The 16,414-nt window shown below is 43.7% G+C and overlaps 1 protein-coding gene across 3 annotated transcripts in view; it reads left to right on the top strand.

The window, feature by feature from the left end:
* Positions 1 to 16,414, top strand: part of KIF5C (kinesin family member 5C) — a 138,595-nt gene that overhangs the window by 18,879 nt on the left and 103,302 nt on the right. The window lies entirely within an intron of this gene.

Genomic DNA, 16,414 nt, shown 5'->3' with positions numbered 1-16,414 from the left:
TCCTGTTTCAGTCAAAGAGGAAAGAGAATTCCAGACAAACGTTTTGGTAAGGGATTGAGAGTGTCCTCAAAGAGAGAACTGCGAGGTGATTCTCTTGGCATCATTGTCATCTTGTCTTGTTGGAACTGTCAGGGACTCCAAGTTCTTGTACGTAGTCATGAGAAGAGACAGTAGGAACCCAGGAAGCTAAAAATTAACAACCATTTGGGACTGAATTATTGATAATTGTCACCCTATGGAAAGCTAGCCTATTCCAGAATTCTGTGACGGAAATGCTTTTACTATAGCAGCAGTTTTCAAATTTTTTTTTTTAACTATGACACCAAGATGCACTTTACCAAGAAATCCAAGATATACCCTTGACATCATAACTCTGAAATAATAGATTTATGAAACAATATGTTTAAATATGTGTGATTTGCTCTGATATTTTCTTTTTTAAATTTTTTTTAAATTTTTAATTTTTTTTATTAAGTAGGCTCTACACCCAGCATGGAGCCCAACATGGGGCTTAAACTCACAACCCTGAGATCAAGACCTGAGCTGAGATCAAGAGTCGGACACTTAAATGACTGAGCCACTCAAGTGCCCCACAGTCTGATATTTTCTATTCTACTCAATCGCATTTTATTTTTTTACATGCTAGTTATGATCTAATTAATTTGTGAACCAGCACACAGTAGACTAGTGTTTCTCTAGTAGGGTTTTTTGGGGGGGGTTCATTTGAAAAATGAATTCTCTGTGATGAATTCAGGGAGAGCTGGAGGACACCAGAATCTCACTCTTTACCATTCTTATGTTCTGGTCAGCTCGAAACTCCCCCCGAAAGATACTATAAGAGTATGTGATGTTTATTTGTGCAAAAGCGCCAGCCCTATGCCAGATACTGTGAGAGGCACTAGTGAATAAATTTTCTAGACTGGTGGCATGTATGTTAAAAGTATGCAGAACATGGGACGCCTGGGTGGCTCAGTCGGTTAAGCATCTGCCTTCGGCTCAGGTCATGATCCCAGGGTCCTGGGATTGAGCCCTGCATCGGTCTCCCTGCTCAGTGGGGAGTCTGCTTCTCCCTCTTCCTCTGCCTCTCCCCACTCTCCACCCCCAACTCATGCTCTCTCTTTCAAATAAATAAATAGTAAAATCTTTAAAAAGTATATAGAACACAATTTACATTTGGTATTTTTAATCTTACCCTTACTTAGTCCAAAAGAGTCTGTTTGGCACTCTGCTTCTTTTCCCGCAACTGACTCCGATGATGTGAATGTTTATCTTTGGTGTCTCCGAAGTCCCAGTCCTAGGCTCTCTGTCCTGTGTGCTCTGGGGGAGGCATGGACTAGTGGGGAGAGACTGTAGTTTGGATCAGTAGAGATGACTCAGGCCCTGATTTTATCTCTCCTGACGGTATGATCCCAGGCAAGTCAACCAATTTAACATGTCTGCAATGAAATGGAGAGGCTAAGCACTGGCTGGTGGAGTGAGAGTGAAGATGAAATGAGATCCTATCTGCAAAGCAGTCTGCACACTGTACCCATCCCCAGCACCTTCTGCGTGTAGACCATTGTGTGAAGTCCTCCCTCTCTCCTAGACCTCTCTTCTGCCCTATGTCCTGTTCAGTCCACGTAGGAATGGAGACCTTCAGGCATCTAGGGGGTGGAAAATCCTAGACTGAATAGTTCTTTACAGTTGGAAAAAGCCAAATTTGCGAACTCCCCTGCAGTCGAATAGGCAGACTATTTCTGCAGTGACTTCAATGAGTGTTAAGCTCACCATTAAATCATTTAGTAGATACACAAGGTCACAGGACCCTCAAATGCATATCCATGAGACAGTTCCCACCCCATCTGTGGTAGGCAGAAAGATGCCCACTTCCTAATCCCTGGAACCTGAATATGTTATATGACAAGAGGGAATTAAGGTTGTTAATCAGTTGACCTTAAAATAAGGAGATTATCCTGGATTATCCCCCTGGGTCCAGTGCAATCACAAGCGCCCTTAAATGGGGAAGAAGGAGGCAGAAGAGTCAGAACCAGACCTGAGAAAGACTCAACCAGACATGTCTGTCCACTGCTGCTTTGAGGGTGGAAGGAGAACATGAACCAGGGAACCTGGCCTCTAAAAGCTGGTGAAGGCAAGAAAACGATTCCCCCCAGAGACTCCAGGAAAGAAATGCAGTGCTGGTAACACCTTGACCTTAGCCCACTGAGACCCACTGAAGACCTCTGACTCACAGAGCTGTAAGATAATAAAGTTGTGTCGTTTTAAGCCATTAAATTTATGGTAATTTGTTAATAGCAGCAACAGGAAACTAATACCTAATACATCATCCCACTATTATTTAATTTTTTTTTCTGTGTCCCATTTTTATGGTTTTGCAGCAGAATGCCCAACATGGAACATAATTGCAAGTATCCGGGTATTATTTAATTTTTTACAAAGAAAAAACACATGTATTTGCTGCAAATGAATATAGGATGAGAAAAACAGTAATGTTTGAAGGGCTCATTTTCACATTTACAACCAAATATCCAAAATTCAAATGAAAATTTTATATGAAATGGAGACATTATGTATATAGTCCTTGCTTCTAAAATAAAAGAATTAGGTGCTTGCTTAGTATTTTTTTCAGAATTCAGAATTTTTGACCTATATAATTCTTTTGGCAGAAAAGACTTTTTAATCTTTTAAAATAAAGATTCAGTGACAAAGCACATACAGTTATATCCCACTGTTCCCTTTTATTCATGTTTCAAGACTAGTTGCTGCTTTTATTGTTGGAAATCTGTGTCAGGTTCAGCTTTTGGATAATCAAAAATGGAAACCAGAGGCAGTAAAATAAATTAAAGGGATTATTGTATTCTCTTGAATGAGAACATCCTAGACATGTTTGCATTTTGCCCAAAAAGAATGGATACTTAATACCCCTCACTTACCTATAGGTTCCTTAAAAATGAGTTCAACAGATTTCCTACACCAAGTAATGGGAATTTTGGGTCTCCCCTTCGCCCCTGTACCCCGTGCGTAGCCCCTGCTTTCATGGCTGAATGTAGGATGGTCCTGGGGCATTGAGGCAGCAGAATGATTGCAGATCCTGTGGAAAACAAGTGGGAGGGAGCACAGTGGCTTCATCCTGCCCTACTTCAGGCTTGGCTCAAACCAATACAGAGACAATTAAGGTTGGTAGCTGCCCCAGAATCTGGCTGCTTGGTCGGCTTTATTGAGCCATTTCCTACTCTTCGGGTCCCTCATTTGAGTGTTCCTTGGAAAGCTACTCTGCTGATTTTGTGATTTTTCCCATTTGCCTTCTCTGCAGCTCAATTTTCAGCATTCCCCAAAGATGTCTTTTTTATTTTGACAATACTTTGTATTTCTCAGACTGCAAAGGAGATGGTTTTCCTGATAATTTATGTCTCCTCATTCTTAAACCCACATCGTTGTGGACACCCTTTGTCTGATAACCTGCGCAGTCTTGCCATTTTCTATTTAAAGCTTACAGTCCAGTGATCTGGTGACGTGGGCAGCAGTGCCTTATCTGTGAATGTGTCAAGCTAAGCGCAAGACGGTCCTCTGATCTGTTTTAAGAGCCTTGGAAATCAACACTTAAAACGGCCCTCATCCTTTTCTTCCATCAACAAAGGCAGAAACTGATACAGAGGCCCCTCCCTGTCTGCCAGGAGAATCCTGAGAACAGCTCTTCCCCATCACAGGGCTGGCCCGCCTCGGCTGCTTTGCAAGCTTCCCGTCTCCTTTCTGACAGTTGCTTGAATCATGAAATGAAGTTTGTGCCTAGCCACTTCTATGGCAACATCAATCAGGGAATTGATACTTTTACTTTCTAATTACAAACTTTTAGAAAGGGTTTAACAGCTATTTAGTTGTTGCTTTGTCAGTAGATACTATGGATACATTGGTGACCAAGAATGGAGCCCAGGCTTAGAGTCTAGGGGGAGAAAGAGATCACTTCAGAGGCTATCATGGTGCATTATGGGAGGGCAGGTACGGGGTGGGAGCAGAGGGAGGACATCTGGCAGACATGGGGCAGATGGGGTGGGGCAGCTGTGTTGGAGGAAGCTTCACAGAGGGGTGAAATACCCCATGAAATTCGTTACCAGTCTAACAGAACAGGATATCTTTATATCACTATAGCACATATAAAAAACATGGCACTGTCATGGTGGAAACCAAAAGTGATGGTTGCTGAGGTGGGGTTGCTTGGAAAGGGACACCATGCAAATGTCCTCTAGCTTGTTTTAGGGGACTGTTACATGAGGATACATGATTGTCAAAATCATCTAGAGGAATACTTCAGATTGCATTTATTATGTGCAAGTAAAAAATAAGATTTATTGTGAGAAAGCTCTCTTTGTACTAATATATGGAAAGATCTTCAAGATATACTAAGTGAAAAAAGCAAGGTGGAAGACAGGTATATATCATGTCATCTTTTATGGCATAAAGGGAGAAAACTAAGAATCTCTGCTTCTGTATGTACAGAGAACTCTGGAAAGACAGGTGAGAAACTGGTAGCAGTAGTTGGCCTATGAGCTGGGGAGGAATGGAATGGAGGGCAGGGAGGGAGATTTCTCACTGTATACCCTTTTATGCTTTTTGGTGTTTGAACCATGTAAACATATTTCTTATTCAAAAATTAAGTAAAAAGGCAACACTTTGAAACAGTACTAAGGAGGTTTTAGGTTAAGACACCCCCATGCTGGGGACACCCATAGCAGGCTCCTGGCAGCCAGCATCGCTCTCCTTCCCTCCCGGCTTGCCACCTCCTTGCTTCTGGAAACCTCTCCCCAACAATCTCTTCGGTACTTCAGAGGAAGCATCATATGCCATCTGGATAATGGCCTCAGTTATAGCCTTTTCTTAAAGGGTCAGCATCCTCTCTAGAGACTAGAATACTTGGAACAAATGTAAGCAAGGGATACTTTGTAAACATTTCTGATTTGAATTAAGTAGGATCTGTTACTTCTTGCCTCTCTTGGGGGTGGGCTGTGCAAGGAGACGACCTCTTCGCTGAACTCACCAGGGCTTTCTAAAAGTCAGGATTGCGCATGACACAAATCCTGGCCCTCTTTCCCCTCATTTCAATGCCTCCTTTCTATATGCAGACTGGGCAGTGCCTTTCGTGGTTGGTAGGCCAGCAGAAGCACTGCTTGTCTTCTTGGATTCCTCTTCCTCCTCAGGTTTTTTCATTTCTCTGAGTCCCGGGTTCTCCTCTGACTGGTCTTACAAGGAGCAAGGCTGAGATGGCTGCGAGCTGCAGGACATCTTTAATAAGTACCTTGCAGTCTCTGTTCCTTCACATTTCTTACCTCTTCCCTTTACATTTCTTACCTTTCAAATGAATATGCTACGAAATTTTTTTATGGGAGTCTGGGGAGAATGAAAATGGTTTCGGAGTGCTTGTGTATTCCAGCAAAGAGCCTTACAAAAGGAACATCTCACATTGCTTACGTGTATTGTTACTTGCATGCTTTCAATCTCTCCCCTACAACACACACAAGATGTATTTTGTATTATATTCTTAGCTGTTTAAATGCAAATGTCTTGTCAAAAGAACCTAAGTAAAAATAATTCTTGGCTCCTGCTGAGTTTGAATCCCATGCCTTCCTCTTGGGTTGCCTGCTTATACCGTTATCCCCTGAAGCACAGTGCGTACAGACTGGAAGTAGCTCCTTGGAGCACTGTGTTGAGAATTTTAAGGCCGTATTTAAGCTGTCCTTGGGCTGTGTGCGCAAGTGTGTTGTGATCCATTAGTGATATCTGCCACGGGGTGTGAGAAGGAAGTGGGGCATGGTGGTAGATAGCTGCCAGACTTGCCTTAGATAACCCTACTCTAAATTTCTTTGTATCTCATATAGTGCCGAGTGCTTTTTAACTAAGTATATGCTCAATAAATATTTGCTCATGTTGCACTTTTTTTTCTTTTTCTTTCTTTCTTTCTTTCTCTCTCTCTCTTTCTCATCTGGAAACATGATTATTCAAATAAACAAGTATACCCACAAGAGTATGGCTACTGGCACTGCAGCTTATTTTTGCAGAGCTTATTTATTTATTTATTTGAGAGAGAGCTTGAGAGCACGGTGGGGAGGGGCAGAGGCAGAGGGAGAGAGAGAATCTTAAGCAGGCTCCATGATCAGCTTGGATCCCGACATTGGGCTTGATCTCAGGACCCAGAGACCTGACCTGAGCTGAAATCAAGAGTCAGATGCTTAACTGACTGAGCCACCCAGGTGTCCCAAACTTTGCAGAATTTATTTATTTATATATATATTTTTAAAGATTTTATTTATTTGACAGAGAGAGACACAGTGAGAGAGGGAACACAAGTAGGGGGAGTGGGAGAGGGAGAAGCAGACTCCCCACTGAGCAGGGAGCCCGATGCGGGGCTTGATCCCAGGACCCTGGGACCATGACCTGAGCCGAAGGCAGACGCTTAATGACTGAGCCACCCAGGTGCCCCCCAAACGTTGCAGAGTTTACATAGCACAATGAAGTGCACTAAGGTTTAATTTCTGTGCTCTCTCCATCCTTAAAAGAACCTTGGCTAAGCTTCTTTGCTTCATAGTTCGAGCTCTGTGCAGTAGATGTGGGAGATCTCCTCTGATGGCTCCTCAGCAAATGAGAACACATCTTTATTATTGTTCTTAGCAGCCCTGATGAGTACACTGGAGTATTTCCAAGGCCTGTTATACAAAGGTGGCTTACTGTTTAAAGCAGTTTTAATGATTACGTATCCAGGTAGTGTTCCAACTGTTTACATATATTAGCTCATTTAATTCTCACAAACCCAGCGCAGTGGTTACTGTTATTGTCTTCATGGCTCAAGCTCAGAGAGGTTAAATATCTTGCCCAAGGTCACACAGCTGCTAAGTGGTGAAGCCAGGTTTTCAGCTCTTGGCAGTCTGACCTTAACCTGTCTAATTAGTGAGGTTCATTGAGCCCTTGAGTAAAAGGCAGAAACTTGCATGTCATTGGGAAGTTCCTTCTCTGGGCCCTGATTTCTCCAAATAAAGGGTTGGGCAGGATGGTTAAGATCCTTCTGAGTCCTAGCTTATTTGACTCTAAGTTACATATTGAAGATATTTTTAAACGACTCTAGTACCCACCATGAAATTTGACCAGTAATCTATGCATGTGCCACAGATACACAGATTGAAGCAAAGACTTGAACCTTCTCTCAGCACATACCAGAATTATAGCTTGTCAAGGGGGAGAAACTTATTTTCCCAAACAATTAGAGGACACTAGTAATTATGTTTGATTACATATTGAACAGTTTTCCTGTTGTGTCAACCCATTGTCTTAATTGTGCTTAAGAGCAGCAGGCTATTATTTTGAGGTCTGTGAGGCTTAAAATTGCTTTTTGTTCTCAGCATTGGGGGCACAGAAGAGTTAAGAGCACGGGCTCTGGACTCAGATACACTTGGTGCAGATCCTGGATCTGCTGCTTACTAGAAATTGGTGGCCCGTTCCTTAACTTCTCTAAACGTTGGTTTCCTCACATCGGAAATAATAACAGCCTCAACCTCATGAGGGTATTGTGAAGAGCACAGGGCATATACACGGGGTATGTAGTGCAGCATTTGGCATGTAAACTTTTCAGGTGTTGGCTGTCATATTGTGTATTACTGATTGATTAGATGTTACTGATGGGCAGTCTCTGGACACATTCCAGGCTCGAGCGCTGATGGGTAGCCCTATCCAGGGTGGATCTGGGCTCTAGCCTTTGTGAATTGCTGCGTTCTGTACTAATTCTGCCATTTCAGGTGTTTTTGTGTCTACCTGGTTTCAATTTAACGTCTATGATCTCATTTTCTAAGGACAGGTAGAATGGAGCTAAGAAACATGGTCAACCATTGAAGAAGTCGTAACTGTGAGTCGCCTGAAGAGAACCACAGAGGAGTAAGAGCTAATCCTTTATTTAGTTGGAAAATTGTCTTGGTTGTTGACAATTTTAGGCAGCACACAAACATGGCCTTGGGTGACATTGAATTACATAGTGACAAGTTATTTCCTTTTTATTCCCTTTTCAGTCCTTCTTTTTCTGTCACAGAGAAAGCCTCCATTTGGTGCTAGTCTTTAATCTCTAATACTTTGGAATTTCCCTTTTAACAAAAGGAAAGAGCGGGTCTTAGGTTTGGAGCCCTTGGCAGGCAGTGGTGTCTAGCTAGAATGCATTCCTATTGCTTTGTTTTTGTTGTATGTATTTTTCGTGCCTTCTCTTAGAGCATGTGATGCTAACTTTTCATCGATCATAGTAATGCGGAAGTTTTATTGAAAGTATATTTAAGGAAAAATGAATTGACTTAAAGAAAAATGCTAAAGCAAGAGTTTGTGGACGGTCCAGGGTGATGGCAAAAATTGTGGTGGGGATGCAGTGGTTGAGAGAGCGACAGGCAACAAAAGCTTTTCCCCAGGGAAGGCCAGCGTTCAGAAAGAAGAGAGTAAGAGCCGGCAGCAGCCCCCAGGAGAAGGCAGAGCTGTAGGACAGAGCCTCCTGGAAGGGGGAGGCGGGCAGGAGGGGCGGATGCTGTAGAGAGGACAGTATAGCAGTGAAGGGGGGGGCACGGGGGGTGGGGGCTGTTGGCATTGCTGGATGGACCACAGTGGGGTCTTTGCTGCCACCAGTTTAGCAAAAGGAATGAGTTAGGCATGGCAGAATGTGGGGTGGAGGGGCGAGGAAGTAGGGACAAGACCGACTTCTGGGTAGTTTGACAAAGAAGGCAGAGAGGGGCAATAGTCTGAGGGAGGACACAGGAAAAAATTCATAGAAGAAGAAAACACAGGCTCCTTCCTTTTCCTAAAACATGCTTATAAAGAGGGAGATATTGAAAGGAAACAGAGTGAGAATTGATGAACACAGGGTTCCCTTCTCAAGGGAGAAGGTATCAGGAAGCAGCCCTTCAGCTAACTGAGTTGTGGGTGTCTATTAAACAGTTATTACCCTGGATAGTTGAGCAATAGCTGTTTGGAGTAATTGGTTTAAACAGTTTTTTTGCTGGTCCCTCCTAGGCTGGATGTGAAGGAGGTGGCATTTGGCTTTGCTGCCGTCTCCCTGCCACCCTGATTTTCCCTGCTGGCCCGGGGAACTCCTCCAACACACATACCACACACACACACACACACACACACACACACACACACACACTCTTCACTGAAATGAATAATTGGTTTATCTGGGTTCTATTAACTAATGAATCTGATAAGCTAAGTGCTGCTCCTGGCAACAGACAAGAGCTATTTCTGATGACAGTTAGCCTTCTAGAGCCAGAGTCTCTTTTGTTGTCTTAGCCATTAAAGTTTCACAGGGTGGAACTTCAAGTCAGGAAGGACAGGCAGGGCAGGCAGAAGTGTGGGGAGATTTTGCTCGTCCACTCTTACCTTGTTTGTGCCCACCCAGCCCTTCTAGTACCTTAAGCACTGAAAAATATGGTGCCCGGTCCTCCAAGTAAAATTTAAAATCTTTTAAAAGATGCAAAGCTTCTATGCCAGCTACACTTAAGAAAGCTTCTTCTAGATTTTCTGATTACACAATTGTGGCTGAATTCAACAACAACAAATCTTAATAAAAATTGTTTTTTGGTGCCCCAAGTACTTCATCTATCAGTTGAGTGATCTGCCTCTGCCTCTGTGGACCAAAATTTGGTTCTCCTGGATGAGGACAGAGGCCCATTGGACTGGGATGCTTGCGTCTGTGTATTCCGAGTTCCAGCCTAGCCATCCTAGACTTAGCTGGCTGGTGAAGGCCTATTTAGGGTTTGTATCGGTAGCCCTTTTTGGTGCTGGTGTAGTCTCATGCAATGGGGGTGACACTTTGAACACCAAACGTGACATAGCTATGCTGAACTTGATGACTGTTGCTGGTTTGCACTGAACTTGATGACTGTTGCTGGTTTGCACTAATGTAATTATTCTACTCTATGGAACATTTTTTGTCCTGTGTTTTATGGGAGTTATTTTATTAGTAATAAGTAAAAGCACACCATTGCACTCTGGGTTATACCGCATCAGGTTTTAAACCCAAATGCATGGAATTCTTAGAAAATCTATGGTTGAGAGTTAAAATATGTTCTTGGAGGATCAATGACAAGATGCAATATGGTGTTATGGGTAGAAGGCTTGGCTGGGAACCAGAAATTCTGCATCCTACTGTCAGCTCAAATTGTTGCCTTCTACATGCTCATGGGAAGTGATTCTCCATTCCCAGAAAGGGAAGCTAATTTTCCCACCCAGCCTGTAAAATCATGAGGTACAAATGGAGACAAGGGGTCTGGACATACCATAAGAGCAAAACTGTGGTCTAATACATGGGAAAATTAGAATTCTATAAGCTGTTTCTGAAGAGTGGAAAAAAAATTAATGGAATATTAGTTCTATTTGTAGTAAATATTTGCAGTGCACGTTTATCAGAAGCCTCTTATGCACCATACCTAGCCAAGTGAAAGCCTGGGCAAAAGTTTTATATTTCACCTTTTAACTAAAGGGAAGACACTTTGCCTGTGCCACCATGTGGCTTCCATCTTGGAGATGCCACTGTGCGTCTCGGCCTAACTGGGAGAGGTTGGCAGGATGACAATTTGACTGGATGACACAGGGCTGTGCTAGGAAGCTGCCCCCAGGGCGATGCATCCCAGAAAGAGGGCTTGGAGTTTTCTGTGCTATCTTCCACTTGGCAAACTAAGTCCTACATTCTACCTTCCGTGGAACGGCTTTACACTCTCTTTCTAGTGAGGAAAGTTTGATTTTTTTTTTCAGACTTGACTTGGCAGAAAACCAGATCTGCTGAAAAAACTACAGCAGCAATTTTTACTCATTTCTCCTAAGTATGTAAAACATCGAGCTCACGCCAGTTTAAAGTTTACCTTCTCTTGTTTGATATGTGGTCAAGGCTGGAGCTGTTCTTATGGGGAAAATCTCAGAACATTATTATTGCATGTTAGAGCCGGAAAGATCCAGTCTTTCACTTTATAGAGAGGAGGAGGCCCAGAAAAATAGACAAATTGTTTAAGGTGACAAAGTATGTGAGGGGCGAGGTGCTGGACTAGAACCAGTTCCCCTGACTCAATCTACTAATCCCTGCATCTTGGCAAATTAGGACACAGAGCAGTTAAATGGAGAAGACTGGGGGGGTGGGGGAGGTCATTATATTTTGATATGACATGAAAATCACCTATAAATAAGCACCTTATTTTTGCAACACAGATTCCATTAATTTCTTGAACAGAAGTAACACTTCTGTCTTCATTTTGCCTGTTAGCCAGGCAATAATTCTGAATTTCTTCATTATCACTTGGGCAGTTCGCTTTCCCAGAGTGTTTTTTTCATGGCTGTCTGCGGTCCTGATGGTGCTTGTGTGTCCACGCAGCGGGACATTTGGCAGAAAAGAAAGAATTTTAGCCTGGTTTCCTGCAGGAAGAAGGCTTACAAGATTCATTCTCTTGTGTTGCCTTTGTTCATTCTTGAGACATGGTTGGCATCACCATGGCAACTCAGTAGAAGCCAATCGTTGCTTCGTCGGTTTCATTATAGCCTCTCCTGGGAGCAGCCTTGGCTTTGGCCAGAACTGGCACCAGCTGCCTTCCTTGGGGCACAGAGCCAGTGTGGGGAGGGGGATGGGAATGTCTGGGGCTGGCGCTGGCTTAGGGTTTATATCCTCAGTCACAGAGTCATCCCGGCAGAGGTGAGGGCAGGCAGCAGAGCGGGGAGGAGAATGTGGAGGTCTTCATCCTGAGACTACATCTGTACATTGGCAGATTCATGGACGCGGGACAAGATATAACAGTGTTGGGAAAAAACGGATGGTCACTGCCAGGTATGGGTTGTGCACAGTGGAGTTTTTTTCTGCTTTGGGAATTTGCAGCCCAGCCTCAGATAAATGGGAAGGTGGGTGGTGGGGTAAAAAGGAGTGAAGGGACACAGAAAGACACGATGCGACTCCATGACTGCTGAAATCTTGGAGGTGGGGGATGAGAATGGTCAGCAACAAGTAAAGTTTCTGAGACACTGAAGAAATACAGTGAATAATGGTTTCCTCTCCCCCCAGCCCCCAGCACTGTTTCATGGTGTCTTGCCACCCTAACCTCCTTGGTGCTCATCTGGCAGGACTTAATCATCATCAGCAGCAGCAGACTTTGACTGAGCACCTACTCGGTACCATTATGTACAAGGCACTCTGCTCGGTCAGGGCCTTCAGGAGGCTGTAGTGCTCCTTTGTGTAAATCGGAAATTGGTAATCATCCGGGCAGAAGTGGCCCCATGGGCCCAAGACTTGGCAAGTGATCAGCACCCTTTTATGGAGAAAAAGGCACTCTTTTTTCCACATCAGTGTCCTAGACCCCCAGCTTGTGGACTTTTAACAAGGATTTCAATTTCCATTCACCCCCTTGTCTGGATATCAACCAAGTGTGATGGCTCCGTATTTGACAGTGATTCAACACATCCAGACTCCCTAAGGAACTACTGAATGAAAGAGCAAAATGTCTAGGATTTTGTCTTACTTTGGGCTTCGCCAGAAGCAGGCACTGAGGCAAGGATTCAAGTGCAGGTTTCTCGGGGAGATGAATCCAAGAAACACTGAAGAAGAGTGGAGAAATGAGGCAGGGAAGTACAGGAAACCAATATAGCGTGTGTCCTCATGAAAGTTACCACCATGGGCAACCGGGTTTCAGCCCAGCGGGGAGCTCTGGAACCAGTTTGGAATACATGCCTCAAAGGGAGCTAGGGTTTTTACCCCCACTCTGATCAGTCATTGCATGAGGCTGCTACAGGCTCCTGAAGGCCCTGGCCGAGCAGAGTGCCTTGTACATAATGGTACCGAGTAGGTGCTCAGTCAGAGTCTGCTGCTGCTGCTGCTGATTAAGGCCTGCCAGATGAGCACCAAGGAGGTTGGGGTGGCAAGACACCATGAAACAGTGCTGGGGGCTGGCGGGGGGAGGGGGGAAGGAAACCATTATTCACTGTATTTCTTCAGTGTCTCGAAACTTGACTTGTTGCTGGCCATTCTCATCCCCCACCTGGGATGTCTGTCCTTCTGGCCTGCATCAGGTGACAGGGCTCTCGCAGCCAGAGAAGCCCGCCGGCAAAGAGATGCATGCAGGTGCTGGAGGTCAGGCCAGCCTGCATGGAAATGGTGAAGATTGAGAGGACATCTGCTTCATGTTTACAGTTGGTGTTATCACAGCAGTTTCTGGAAGGCTCCAAAGCTGTAATAGCAGAGTTGGTGAGTCAGTGAGTACCTGCACAAGACATAGCTCCTCACCTTTCTTAAAAACTATTTATGGCTGCACATTAAAATTTTATTTATTTTTAGAGTACAGAAGATAACCTTGGAACAGTTAGTTTTGCTAGGACCCTCAGAAATTAAAGGCCTCATGGAGCTGAGCTTATGAGTTGCAGACCTAGGGCCCTGGAGATGCTTGAGGTGTGATTTGGCATTAGGGTGTTGTACGGGCTTCAGGATGCCAAGTCTCTGAGCTGGCACATTGTGAGGGATTGTCACTTATTAGTATCCTTTCCTTTAAGGGGTCACTGCTTGCTGAGTTTGGTGTAAACTTGGTATAAATTGGTCTAAACTTTTTATTACAGAATAACACTGACCATGACTTAAGCATCTTCTAGAATGCTGGGCACTATAGTAGATCCCTTTTTTGCCTGAACATACCTAATTTTCACAATACTGAATTGTGGATCTTATTGGCTCCATTTTACAGATGAGGAAACTGAGCCTCAGAGAGGTGGGAGTTACACCCATGTTTATGTGAATTCATTTACACCATATGTTGGTATGCTGCCTTCCTGGACAATACTCAGTATTAGCTACTGGAGTGAGGAGCACAGAAACCCTATCATAAATCCCTTTATACGTCCTTTCCTTCTAGTCCACCGTTCCCTTTCCTAAAGCACATGGGTATGTATAATTTATCGTTTCCATGAGATTATTCCCTCATCTGGACCACTTTGTACATGTTAAGACAGCAGTACAATGGTGTCTTACAATGCCTAGAAACATCTCTGTATCCATGATATATGTTGAAATAAGTTTTATGATGTGTTAAGTGTCAATTATAAAAACTCATGAGGGGCGCCTGGGTGGCTCAGTCGGTTAAGCATCTGACTCTCTTTTTTTTTTTTTTAAAGATTTTATTTATTTATTTGACAGAGAGAGACACAGTGAGAGAGGGAACACAAGCAGGGGGAGTGGGAGAGGGAGAAGCAGGCTTCCCGCTGAGCAGGGAGCCCGATGTGGGGCTCGATCCCAGGACCCTGGGATCATGACCTGAGCCGAAGGCAGACGCTTAACGACTGAGCCACCTAGGCGCCCTAAGCGTCCGACTCTTGATTTTGGCTCAGGTCATGATCTCAGGGTTGTGGGATCCAGCCCTAAGTCAGGCTTAGCGCTGGGCATGGAGCCTGCTTAAGATTCTCTCTCTCCCTCTTCCCTCCTTCCCTCCCACTCTCTCTCTCTCAAAACAAACAAACAAACAAAACCAACTTCTCCTGAGATAAAAATCAACATCACAAAAAAATGCCACGTCGTACTCACTAGGATGGTTATAATGAAGACAGTAACAAGGATGTGGAGAAGTTGGAACTCTCTTACAGTGCTGGTGGGAATGTAAAATGGTGCAGCTGCTTTGGAAAACAGTCAGTTCTTCAAAAAGTTAATTCCTATAGAGTTACTACATGACCCAGAAATTCCACTCCTGGGTATATGAAATGAAAGGAGAAATGAGAACAGATGTCCACATAAAAACTTGTATATGAATGTTCATAGCAGCATTCATAATTGCCAAAAAGCGGAAACAACCCAAATGTCCATCCTGCTGATGAATGGATACATAAAATGTGGTTAATCTGTGCAATGGAATATTATTCAGTCATGAAAGTGAAAGCTACAATATGGATGAACCTTAAAAACATACTAAGTGAAAGAAAATGTTAGTCACAAAAGCCACATGTTATATGCTTCTATTTATATGAAATGTCTAAAACAGGCAAAGCTATAAAGACAAAGTAGATTAGGAAGATGGGGAGTGACTGCTAAGGGGTACAGAGTTTCTTTTTGGGGTGATGAACATGTTCTGAAATTAGATAGTGGTGATGGTTGTCCGATCTTGTGAAGATTCCAGCAACCACAGAACGTACGTACCCTTTTATTAAAGGGGTGAATTTTGTGGTATGTGAATTACATTTCAATATAATAAAACAAAACAAAACTTGTTTTGGCATGATATTTGTGTTGATAAAAAATGAGTATCAACATTAACCAAGGACTTCCTGCTTTTTAGTTAATGTTTTGGAAACATTCTTTCAGGTTGTTACCAAAGCCCTTCAGAGTCCGTGAGTTTATTTAATTTCTCCTTGTGCAAACTAATATAATGTTTTAGTGATGTCTTAACCTTGGATACCTTTGGAGTCCTTCAAGTCAGGACAAATGCGCACAACTTTTAGGAAGGAAGCACCTCTGTCTTTCTCTTTCTCTCTGAGATGAGAGAAAAAAGATTTAGACAATGAACACAGCTCCCAAAATGAAACAAAGCTATGATGTTGACGCAGGCAGGTCTCTTGGGCATGGGTCTGTCTGGTTCTGGAGGACGGTGCCAGGTCTAATGCTTCAGGGAGGCAGATTTAAATCAATATAAGGACACAGCATTCCAACAGTTGGAGCCAGTTGAGTTTCGAGAGCTCATCGTCGCTGGTGAGGGCTTGTGGAGATGGGAGTTGCGCATCGAGAGGAGGCTGGAAGGGCTGACTTGTAGGGTCCATATTAACTCCGAGAGGCCGTGATTCTCGTTCCCTTGCTTTACTGCTCCGGTTCTCACAGCAATGACCCTTTGTGCAACGAACTAATCAACTGTGTGCTTGGAAATTAGAATTGATTGGGAGGAAAGCAGGAAAAACAAAGACCAGAGGCTCATGCATGTTGTTTCTTTGATGTTCAGGGAGAGAAACTGATTCTAAAGCCAGAACTTTTAGAACACTAGATAGGGAGCCAGGAGGTCTGGATTCGAGGCACCTACCTAATTGGCTGGGTGACTTTCTGCAAGCCATCTACCCTCTCCTGACCTCAAGTTTGTTTATTTGTAAAACACGATGTTGGGTTGGGCTGACCTTGAAGGACTTCTAGGCTCTGAAAAATTCTAGAATTTTTCTTAATAACCTCCAACTTTTCATAGCCAAGTCTCACACATGCTCACTCATGCCTTTTCCTAGGCTCTGTTTGTCCTTTGCCTGTTTTGTTTTGTTTTTTCCTCGCATATATGAACTATTTAATTATGATTGAAAACCACGTCCAGTACTGCTTGGTTGCTTGCGTCTCTGTGTGCACCACCATGCCCCTCACCACTGTGCCTCAGGAAGGATGTTGGCAGGAGGGGGTCTCCCTCTTTCCCAAGACCAGCACAAA

This window comes from Phoca vitulina, unplaced genomic scaffold (genome assembly GCF_004348235.1).
Source record: "Phoca vitulina isolate PV1807 unplaced genomic scaffold, GSC_HSeal_1.0 scaffold1, whole genome shotgun sequence".
Taxonomy (NCBI): domain Eukaryota; kingdom Metazoa; phylum Chordata; class Mammalia; order Carnivora; family Phocidae; genus Phoca; species Phoca vitulina.
This window is presented reverse-complemented; position numbering and strand designations above follow the sequence as displayed.